Source organism: Antedon bifida, chromosome 3, assembly GCF_963402885.1.
Source record: "Antedon bifida chromosome 3, ecAntBifi1.1, whole genome shotgun sequence".
NCBI lineage: Eukaryota > Metazoa > Echinodermata > Crinoidea > Comatulida > Antedonidae > Antedon > Antedon bifida.
The window spans coordinates 20,549,758-20,559,957 of NC_136228.1; positions in this window are offsets into that span (position 1 = coordinate 20,549,758).

Genomic DNA, 10,200 nt, shown 5'->3' on the forward strand with positions numbered 1-10,200 from the left:
ACTTTACTAGTATTTATTTATTATGCAAACCTTTAAACTAAAAGCAAAGTATTGGAGAGAGTATCAAAATATACATCATTACCATACTGAACTACAAAAACCAGACATGAGATAAAAAAAATAACAATCAAGTAGAATTAAGATATACAGTAGAATACTATTTAAGGGACACTTTTGAGACCAATACAAATAATACTTTTTTCATAAGTTTTAGCTCTGTTCAGACAATGAATTGTGTTCTTTAAGTATAAATTTAAACTGAGGTTGTACAACTTTCTCTTATTTAGTCAACAAGTGTCCATTAATAAAGATTTTACTGTATATGAGGACACAATACAATAAATTGTGTTATACTACAAAAAACAATGATATCGGCAACAGTATTTAACATATTATATACAAATACATAAATAATAATAATAATAATAATAATAATAAATGCAGGACCAATTCCTTTGTATTCTGTATTTCTGAAACGTGAATGAACCAAAAGGACAACGGTTTTCAACGTATCAATTCAGCTATGCAGCCTACTCAGAGAGATTATACTCTGGTAAGGTAATGCAAAGTGATATTCCTGCTCCGTTCTACGAACAAGGGCAACGAGTTTCAACGTATCTATAATATTTCTGCCCTGCTTCAATAGCAGCAAGGGCAACGACTGTCAACGTATCTATGATATTTCTGCCCTGCTTCAATAGGAGCAAGAGCAACGATTTTCAACGTATCTATAATATTTCTGCCCTGCTTCAATAGGAGCAAGAGCAACGACTGTCAACGTATCTATGATATTTCTGCCCTGCTTCAATAGGAGCAAGAGCAACGATTTTCAACGTATCTATAATATTTCTGCCCTGCTTCAATAGGAGCAAGAGCAACGATTTTCAACGTATCTATAATATTTCTGCCCTGCTTCAATAGGAGCAAGGGCAACGACTGTCAACGTATCTAGTCTATATATTATGTATAGATATCATGTTTCTGCCCTGCTTCAGGGCAACGTTTCTCAACGTATCGTAGTAAACTTAATTTCAGCTAGTCAGCTGTATAATTCTCTGAATTAGTTTGTTCTTTTGTTTTCGTACTTTACTCAACAACAATACAGAAAAAATTATGGTAATAATACATGGAGATGGTCCCACTAGAGGGTGTTGTAGCCGACGGTCCCATTGATATGTAGGGCGTTCCAATAAAGAATACTTCTTTCGTAATTGTCCCACACTTCGCAGGGAAAAGGCTAATGTCAGTTATCCAGGTAAGCAGGCATGAAATAGACACAAATAGTCTTAAATCCATAGTACATAAGGTGAGTCCCGTGTTCTCTGAACGTAGGGGAATGAGCTGTTAGGAGCTCATTGTACTAAGCCTTGTGGTAGGGTGGCCAGTTCCTTTCCACGCCACCTTTTTTCTCCCTAGTATTTTCAACCAGGTACTCATTTACAGCTGAGTGGACTGGGAGTTGTCGGGAATTGAACCCGGGTCTATCTGTATGACAGTCAAGTGTCCTAACCAAAAAAATGCAATTTTAAAATGTACGCTGGTTGTGCTGATTGAGATGTACAAAATCATTCCTCATTCCTAAATCTAATTGTAAGGCCTTCTACTCAGCATAATTCTCATTTAACCCATACCGAAGACTGGCTTTATAGCATTCTAGTATTATTTATTAGCATCCACCATAAGGAGCTGATTTATAAAATAAATAATATAACTCCATTGCTCCCCTTAACAAAGACAAGACACAAGCACCTCTTCATGATATTTTCTGATGAATATATATAAGAAACACTGACTTTTTTATGAATACAGCAATGGATTTAGGTTAGGTTATATGTAGGTTATGTATTACAGACTTGTCTTGAAAAAAGTAAAACTAAGAATATCAATTGATGGTGAAAAAAACAACAATGGTTTAATGTTAATCTTTTATGCCTTTTTCAGTATGATAACAATGGTTCTATTTTAATCAACTTATTTGATTCTTATTACGTTTAAAAATTATTTTAATTATTGCTTCTTTACACTTTGCCTTTTTCAGTAAGATATTATAAAAATGTATATGTAAAAAAGATAATTGAAAAAATGTATTATTAGAGCCACTTTAGATTTGTTTGTTGTCTAGATCTGAGTTTTCATGCTCTAAGTTGTCTAAATCTGAGTTTTCATGTTCTAAGTTGTCTAGATCTGAGTTTTCATGTTCTAAATTGTCTAGATCTGAGTTTTCATGTTCTAAGTTGTCTAAATCTGAGTTTTCATGTTCTAAGTTGTCTAAATCTGAGTTTTCATGTTCTAAGTTGTCTAGATCTGAGTTTTCATGTTCTAAGTTGTCTAAATCTGAGTTTTCATGTTCTAAGTTGTCTAAATCTGAGTTTTCATTTCCCAAGTTGTCGAGATCTGAGTTTTCATGTTCTAAGTTGTCTAAATCTGAGTTTTCATGTTCTAAGTTGTCTAAATCTGAGGTTTTATTTCTAACCCATTTTAATTTAGCAACTGATGTTTCATCTGTACTATCTGAAAGGTCATTTTCCTTTAGATTCAGCATTTCTTTCTTCAATACTATTCCATTTCGTTCACATTCATTCAATATAGACATTATCATACCACCTGGAAGATTGCAATTTTCTAAACTGAGATGTTTCAGAAACGGAGAGAATTGTATTAAACCAGCTAAAGTGGATCCTACAAGGTTAAGTCCACTTAAATCTAAATCACTCCATGTCAACATACTGTCATTAACTTTACAGATATCTACAAGTTCTTGTAGGTTATTAGCAGACAGGCCATAATCATGCCACCTAAAAGTGTCATAATTCATACAATTCACCAACCTAAAAAGTGAAAGGTCATCAATATCTGAAAGATCGTTACCATGTAGATCAAACATGCCAGGTTTCAATACCACTTTGTTTTTATCACATTCATTCAATAAATCTTTTATAATACTACCAGATAGATGGCAATTTGTCATATCAAGATATTTTAGTTTTGGAGAGAACTGTAATAAACAAGCTAATTTTGATCCTTCAATTGAAGATAGGTCAAGCCCACTTAAATTCAGATTTTCCCATTTCAAACAATAATATTCAGAACAGACATCAGAAAGACTTTCTAGGTTATCAACTGACAACTTGTAATCATGCCATTCAAAAGTTTCCTCATCTATATCAATTATGTCCATCAATCCACATAGTGAAACATCATCAATATCTGACAGATTGTTTCCCTTTAGATTAAGCATACCAGGTTTTAATATCACATTGTTTTTATCACATTCATTCAAAAAATCTTTCATAATAGCACCTGAGATAAGGCAATCACTCATATCAAAGTGTTGTAGTTGTGGAGAAAATTTTAATAAAGAAGCTAATGTTGATCCTTCAATTGAAGACAGGTCAAGACCACTTAAATCCATCTCTTCACATATCAATATCCTACCATGTTCATCCAATGTATCAACAAGACGTTTTATATTATCAACTGACATGCTATAATCACACCACCATTTAGGAGTCCAATAAACCATGCAATAGAGATTCACTAACCTAAGAAGTGAAACACCATCAATATCTGAAAGATTGTTTTGCTTTAGATAAAGCATGCCAGGTTTCAATACCACATTGTTTTTATTACATTCATTCAATAAATCTTTTATAATAGTACCTGAGAGATGACAATTACTCATATCAAGATGTTCTATTTGTGGAGAGAATTTTAATAAACAAGCTAATCTTGATCCTTCAATTGAAGATAGGTCAATGCCACTTAAACTCAATCTTTTCCAATTCAATATCCTACTATGTACATCAGTGGAATCTACAAGACTTTCCAGGTTATCAACAGATAGGCAATAATACCACCATTCAAAGATATAATCATCATTATCAATTAGATTTACCAATTTAGATAGTGAAACACCATCAATATGTGAAAGATTGTTTCCTCTTAGATCAAGCATGCTTGGTTTTAATACCACATTGTTTTTATCACATTCAATCAATAAATCTTTTATAATACTACCTGAGATACGGCAATATCTCAGACCGAAATGTTTTAGTTGGGGTGAAAATATTAATAAACAAGCCAATTTTGATCCTTCAATTGAAGACAGGTCAAGTCCACTTAAATTTAAACAACTCCATGTCAATAACATGCTATGTTCATAACAGGCATCTACAAGATTTTTTAGGTTGTCAACTGACATTTTATAATAACACCATTTAAAATTGTAAGAATAATGATCAATTAAGTTCACCAACCTAAAAAGTGAAATACCATCAATATCTGAAAGGTTATTTCCCTTAAGCACAAGCAAGTCTGGTTTCAATACTACTTTGTTTTTATCGCATTCATTTAATAATTCTTTTATAATACTACCTGAGAGATGGCAATTACTCATATCAAGTTGTTGTAGTTTTGGAGAGAATTTGATTAAACAAGCTAATTTTGTTACTTTAATTGAAGACAGGTTAATTCCACTTAAACTCAACTTTTCCCATGGCAATATCTTATCATGCCCATAACACGAATCTAGAAGACATCTAACCTGATCTGCTGGCGGGATAAAATTACCACATTCAAAAGTGTAATACTTGTTATCACATACATTCACCAACCTGGCAAGTGAAACACCATCAATATCTGAAAGATTGTTTCCATTTAAATTAAACATTCCAGGTTTCAATATCACATTGTTTTTATCACATTCATTCAATAAATCTTTTATAATACTACCTGAGAGATGACATTTACTCATATCAAGATGTTCTATTTGTGGAGAGAATTTTAATAAACAAGCTAATTGTGATCCTACAATTAAAGATAGGTTAATCTCACTTAAACTCAACATTTTCCAATTTAATATCCTACCATGTACATCAGTGAAATCTGCAAGACTTTTCAGGTTATCAACAGATAGGCAATAATGCCACCATTCAAAGATATAACCATCATTCATTAGATTTAACAATTTAGATAGTGAAACACCATCAATATCTGAAAGATTATTTCCTTTTAGATCAAGCATGCCAGGTTTCAATACGACCTTGTTTTTATCACATTCATTCAATAAATATGTTATAATACTACCTGACAGATGACAACTTCTCATATCAAGATGATGTAGTTCTGGAGAGAATTTTAATAAACAAGCTAATTGTGATCCTTCAATAGAAGAGAGGTCAAACCCACTTATATTTAACCAATTCCATGTCAATAACCTACTACCTGTATGTTCATAGCAGGCATCTACAAGACCTTTCAGATTGTCAACTGACATTTTATAATAACACCATTTAAATTTGTGAGAATAATGATCAATTAAGTTCACCAACCTAAAAAGTGAAATACCATCAATATCTGAAAGATTATTTCCCTTTAGCACAAGCATGCCTGGTTTCAATACCATTTTTTTTTTATCACATTCATTCAATTTTTTTATAATACTACCTGAGAGATGGCAATTACTCATATCAAGCTGTTGTAGTCCTGGAGAAAATTTTAATAAACAAGCTAATTTTGTTACTTTAATTGAAGATAGGTTAATCCCACTTAAACTCAACGTTTCCAATTTCAATATCTTATCATGCACATAACACGAATCTAGAAGACCTCTAACCTGATCTGCTGGCGGGCTACAATCACCACATTTAAAAGTGTAATAGCCCAAGCTATTCAAATCCACCAACCTGGCAAGTGAAACACTATCAATATCTGAAAGATCGTTTCCCTTTAGCACAAGCATGTCAGGTTTTAATACCACATTGTTTTTATCACACTCATTAAATAAATCTTTTATAATACTACCTGAAAGATGGCAATTACTCATATCAAGGTGTTGTAGTTTTGGAGAGAATTTTAATAAACAAGGTAATTTTGGTCCTTTAATTGAAGATATGTTAATTCTACTTAAATCCAACTTCTTCCATGTCAATATCCTATCATGTTCATAACAGGCATCTATAAGACATCTTAGGTTATCAACTGACAGGTTGTAACGCCACCATTCAAAAGTGTAATACTTGTTATCACATACATTCACCAACATAGAAAGTGAAACACCATCAATATCTGAAAGATTGTTACCCCTTAGATCAAACATGCAATGATTCAATAACAAATTGTTTTTATCACATTCATTCAATAAATCTTTTATAATACTACCTGAGAGATGGCAATATCTCAAACCAAGCTGTTGTAGTTGTGGAGAGAATTTCAGTAAATAAGCTAATTTTGATCCTTCAATTGAAGATAGGTCAATTCCATTTAAACTCAACCTTGTCCAATTCAATATCCTACCATTTTCCAAATTCAACGTTTTCCATTTTAACTCCTTACATTGTTCATAACAGGCTTCTAAAAGACATTTCAGGTTATCAACTGACAGGCTATAGCTTGAATTAAAGATGTAATAACTGTTATCAATTAGATTCACCAATCTAAAAAGTGTAACACCATCAATATCTGAAAAATCGTTTTTCTTTAGATCAAACATTCCAGGTTTCAATACAACATTGTTTTTATCACATTCATTCAATAAATCTTTTATAATACTACCTAAGAGATGGCAATTACTCATGTTAAGACGTTCTAGTTGTGCAGAGAATTTTAATAAACAAGCTAATTTTGATTGTTCAATTGAAGATAAATTCATTCTACTTAAATTTACATCTTTCCATGTTAATATCCTACCATGTTCATTACAGGAACCTACAAGACTTTTCAGGTTATCAACTGACAAGCTATAATCAACCCAAATAAAAGTGTCATAATTCATATAATCCACCAAATTAAAAAGTGTAACACCATCAATATCTGAAAGATTGTTTCCCCGTAGATCAAACATGCAAGGTTTCAACACCACTTTGTTTTTATCACATTTATACAATAAATCTTTTATAATACTACCTGAGAGATGGCAATTACTCATATCAAGCTGTTGTAGTCCTGGAGAAAATTTTAATAAACAAGCTAATTTTGTTACTTTGATTGAAGATAGGTTAATCCCACTTAAACTCAACGTTTCCAATTTCAATATCTTATCATGCACATAACACGAATCTAGAAGACCTCTAACCTGATCTGCTGGCGGGCTACAATCACCACATTTAAAAGTGTAATAGCCCAAGCTATTCAAATCCACCAACCTGGCAAGTGAAACACTATCAATATCTGAAAGATCGTTTCCCTTTAGCACAAGCATGTCAGGTTTTAATACCACATTGTTTTTATCACACTCATTAAATAAATCTTTTATAATACTACCCGAAAGATGGCAATTACTCATATCAAGGTGTTGTAGTTTTGGAGAGAATTTTAATAAACAAGGTAATTTTGGTCCTTTAATTGAAGATATGTTAATTCTACTTAAATCCAACTTCTTCCATGTCAATATCCTATCATGTTCATAACAGGCATCTATAAGACATCTTAGGTTATCAACTGACAGGTTGTAACGCCACCATTCAAAAGTGTAATACTTGTTATCACATACATTCACCAACATAGAAAGTGAAACACCATCAATATCTGAAAGATTGTTACCCCTTAGATCAAACATGCAATGATTCAATAACAAATTGTTTTTATCACATTCATTCAATAAATCTTTTATAATACTACCTGAGAGATGGCAATATCTCAAACCAAGCTGTTGTAGTTGTGGAGAGAATTTCAGTAAATAAGCTAATTTTGATCCTTCAATTGAAGATAGGTCAATTCCATTTAAACTCAACCTTGTCCAATTCAATATCCTACCATTTTCCAAATTCAACGTTTTCCATTTTAACTCCTTACATTGTTCATAACAGGCTTCTAAAAGACATTTCAGGTTATCAACTGACAGGCTATAGCTTGAATTAAAGATGTAATAACTGTTATCAATTAGATTCACCAATCTAAAAAGTGTAACACCATCAATATCTGAAAAATCGTTTTTCTTTAGATCAAACATTCCAGGTTTCAATACAACATTGTTTTTATCACATTCATTCAATAAATCTTTTATAATACTACCTAAGAGATGGCAATTACTCATGTTAAGACGTTCTAGTTGTGCAGAGAATTTTAATAAACAAGCTAATTTTGATTGTTCAATTGAAGATAAATTCATTCCACTTAAATTTACATCTTTCCATGTTAATATCCTACCATGTTCATTACAGGAACCTACAAGACTTTTCAGGTTATCAACTGACAAGCTATAATCAACCCAAATAAAAGTGTCATAATTCATATAATCCACCAAATTAAAAAGTGTAACACCATCAATATCTGAAAGATTGTTTCCCCGTAGATCAAACATGCAAGGTTTCAACACCACTTTGTTTTTATCACATTTATACAATAAATCTTTTATAATACTACCTGACAGATGGCAATTACTCATATCAAGGTGTTGTAGTTGTGGGGAGAATTTTAATAAACAAGCTAATTTTGATCCTTCAATTAAAGATAGGTTAATCCCACTTAAACTCAACTTTTCCCATTTCAATAAATAATGATGGTTAGAACAGGCATCAGTAAGACTTTGTGGGGGGTCAATTGACAGGCTAGAGTACTGCCTATTGGAAATGTAACATACATAATTCAGATCCATCAATCTAAAAAGTGAAATACCATCAATACCCGACAGATTGTTTCCCCTTAGATCAAGCATACCAGGTTTCAATACCACATTGTTTTTATCACATTCATTCAATAAATCTTTTATAATACTACCTGAAAGATGGCAATTACTCATATCAAGATGTTTTAGTTGTGGAGAGAATTTCAATAAACAAGCTAATTTTGATCCTTCAATTGAAGATAGGTCAAGCCCACTTAAATCCATTTCTTCACATATCAATATCCTACCATGTTCATCCAATGTATCAACAAGACGTTTTATATTATCAACTGACATGCTATAATCACACCACCATTTAGGAGTCCAATAAACCATGCAATAGAGATTAATTAACCTAAGAAGTGAAACACCATCAATATCTGAAAGATTGTTTTGCTTTAGATCAAGCATACCAGGTTTCAATACCACATGGTTTTTATCACATTCTTTAAATAAATATTTTATAATACTACCGGAGAGATGGCAATTACTCATATCAAGATGTATTAGTTGTGGGGAGAACTTTATTAAACAAGCTAATTGTAACCCTTGAATTAAAGATAGGTTAATCCCACCTAAACTCAACCTTCTCCAATTCAATATCTTACCATGTCCATAACAGGCATCTATAAGACCATTTAGGTTATCAACTGATAGGCTATAATAATCACACCATTCAAAAGTGTAAACCAAACAGATTGGAACCAATCTAAATAGTGTAACACCATCAATATCTGATAGATTGTTTCCCCTTAGATCAAGCATATCAGGTTTCAATACTACATTGTTTTTATCACATTCATTCAATACATCTTTTATAATACTACCTGAGAGATGACAACTACGCATATCAAGGTGTTTTAATTGTGGAGAGAATTTTAATAAAAAAGCTAATTTTGATCCTTCAATTGAAGATAGGTTAATCCCACTTAAATTCAAATTTGTCCATGTCAATATCCTATAATATTCATAACAGGCATCTGCAAGACCTTTTAGGTTTTTAACTGACAAGCTATAATCAACCCATTTAAAAGTTGAAAAATTCATACAATTTGAATGCAACAACCTAAATAGTATATTACCATCAATACCTGACAGATCATTTCCTTTAAGATCAAACATGTCAGTTTTCAATACCACATTTCTTTTATCACATTCATCCAATAAATCTTTTGTAATACTACCTGAGAGATGACAATTACTCATATCAAGATGTTGTAGTTCTGGAGAGAATTTTAATAAATAAGCTAATTGTGATCCTTTAATTGATGATAGGTCAAGTCCACTTAGATTTAACTTTTTCAAGTTCACTATTTTAGTTGTGCTATTATAATAACTAGAAGGTAGATATGTTACTATTGACGTAATATAATTACAACATCTTAAATCTTTACAATTAAGATTCACCAACCTAACAAGTGAAACACCATCAATATCTGAAAGATCGTTTTCCTCTAGATCAAGCATGTCAGGTTTCAATACCACTTTGTTTTTATCACATTCATTTAATAAATCTTTTATACTACTACCTGAGAGATGACAATTACTCATATCAAGATGTTGTAGTTCTGGAGAGAATTTCAATAAAGATGCTAATT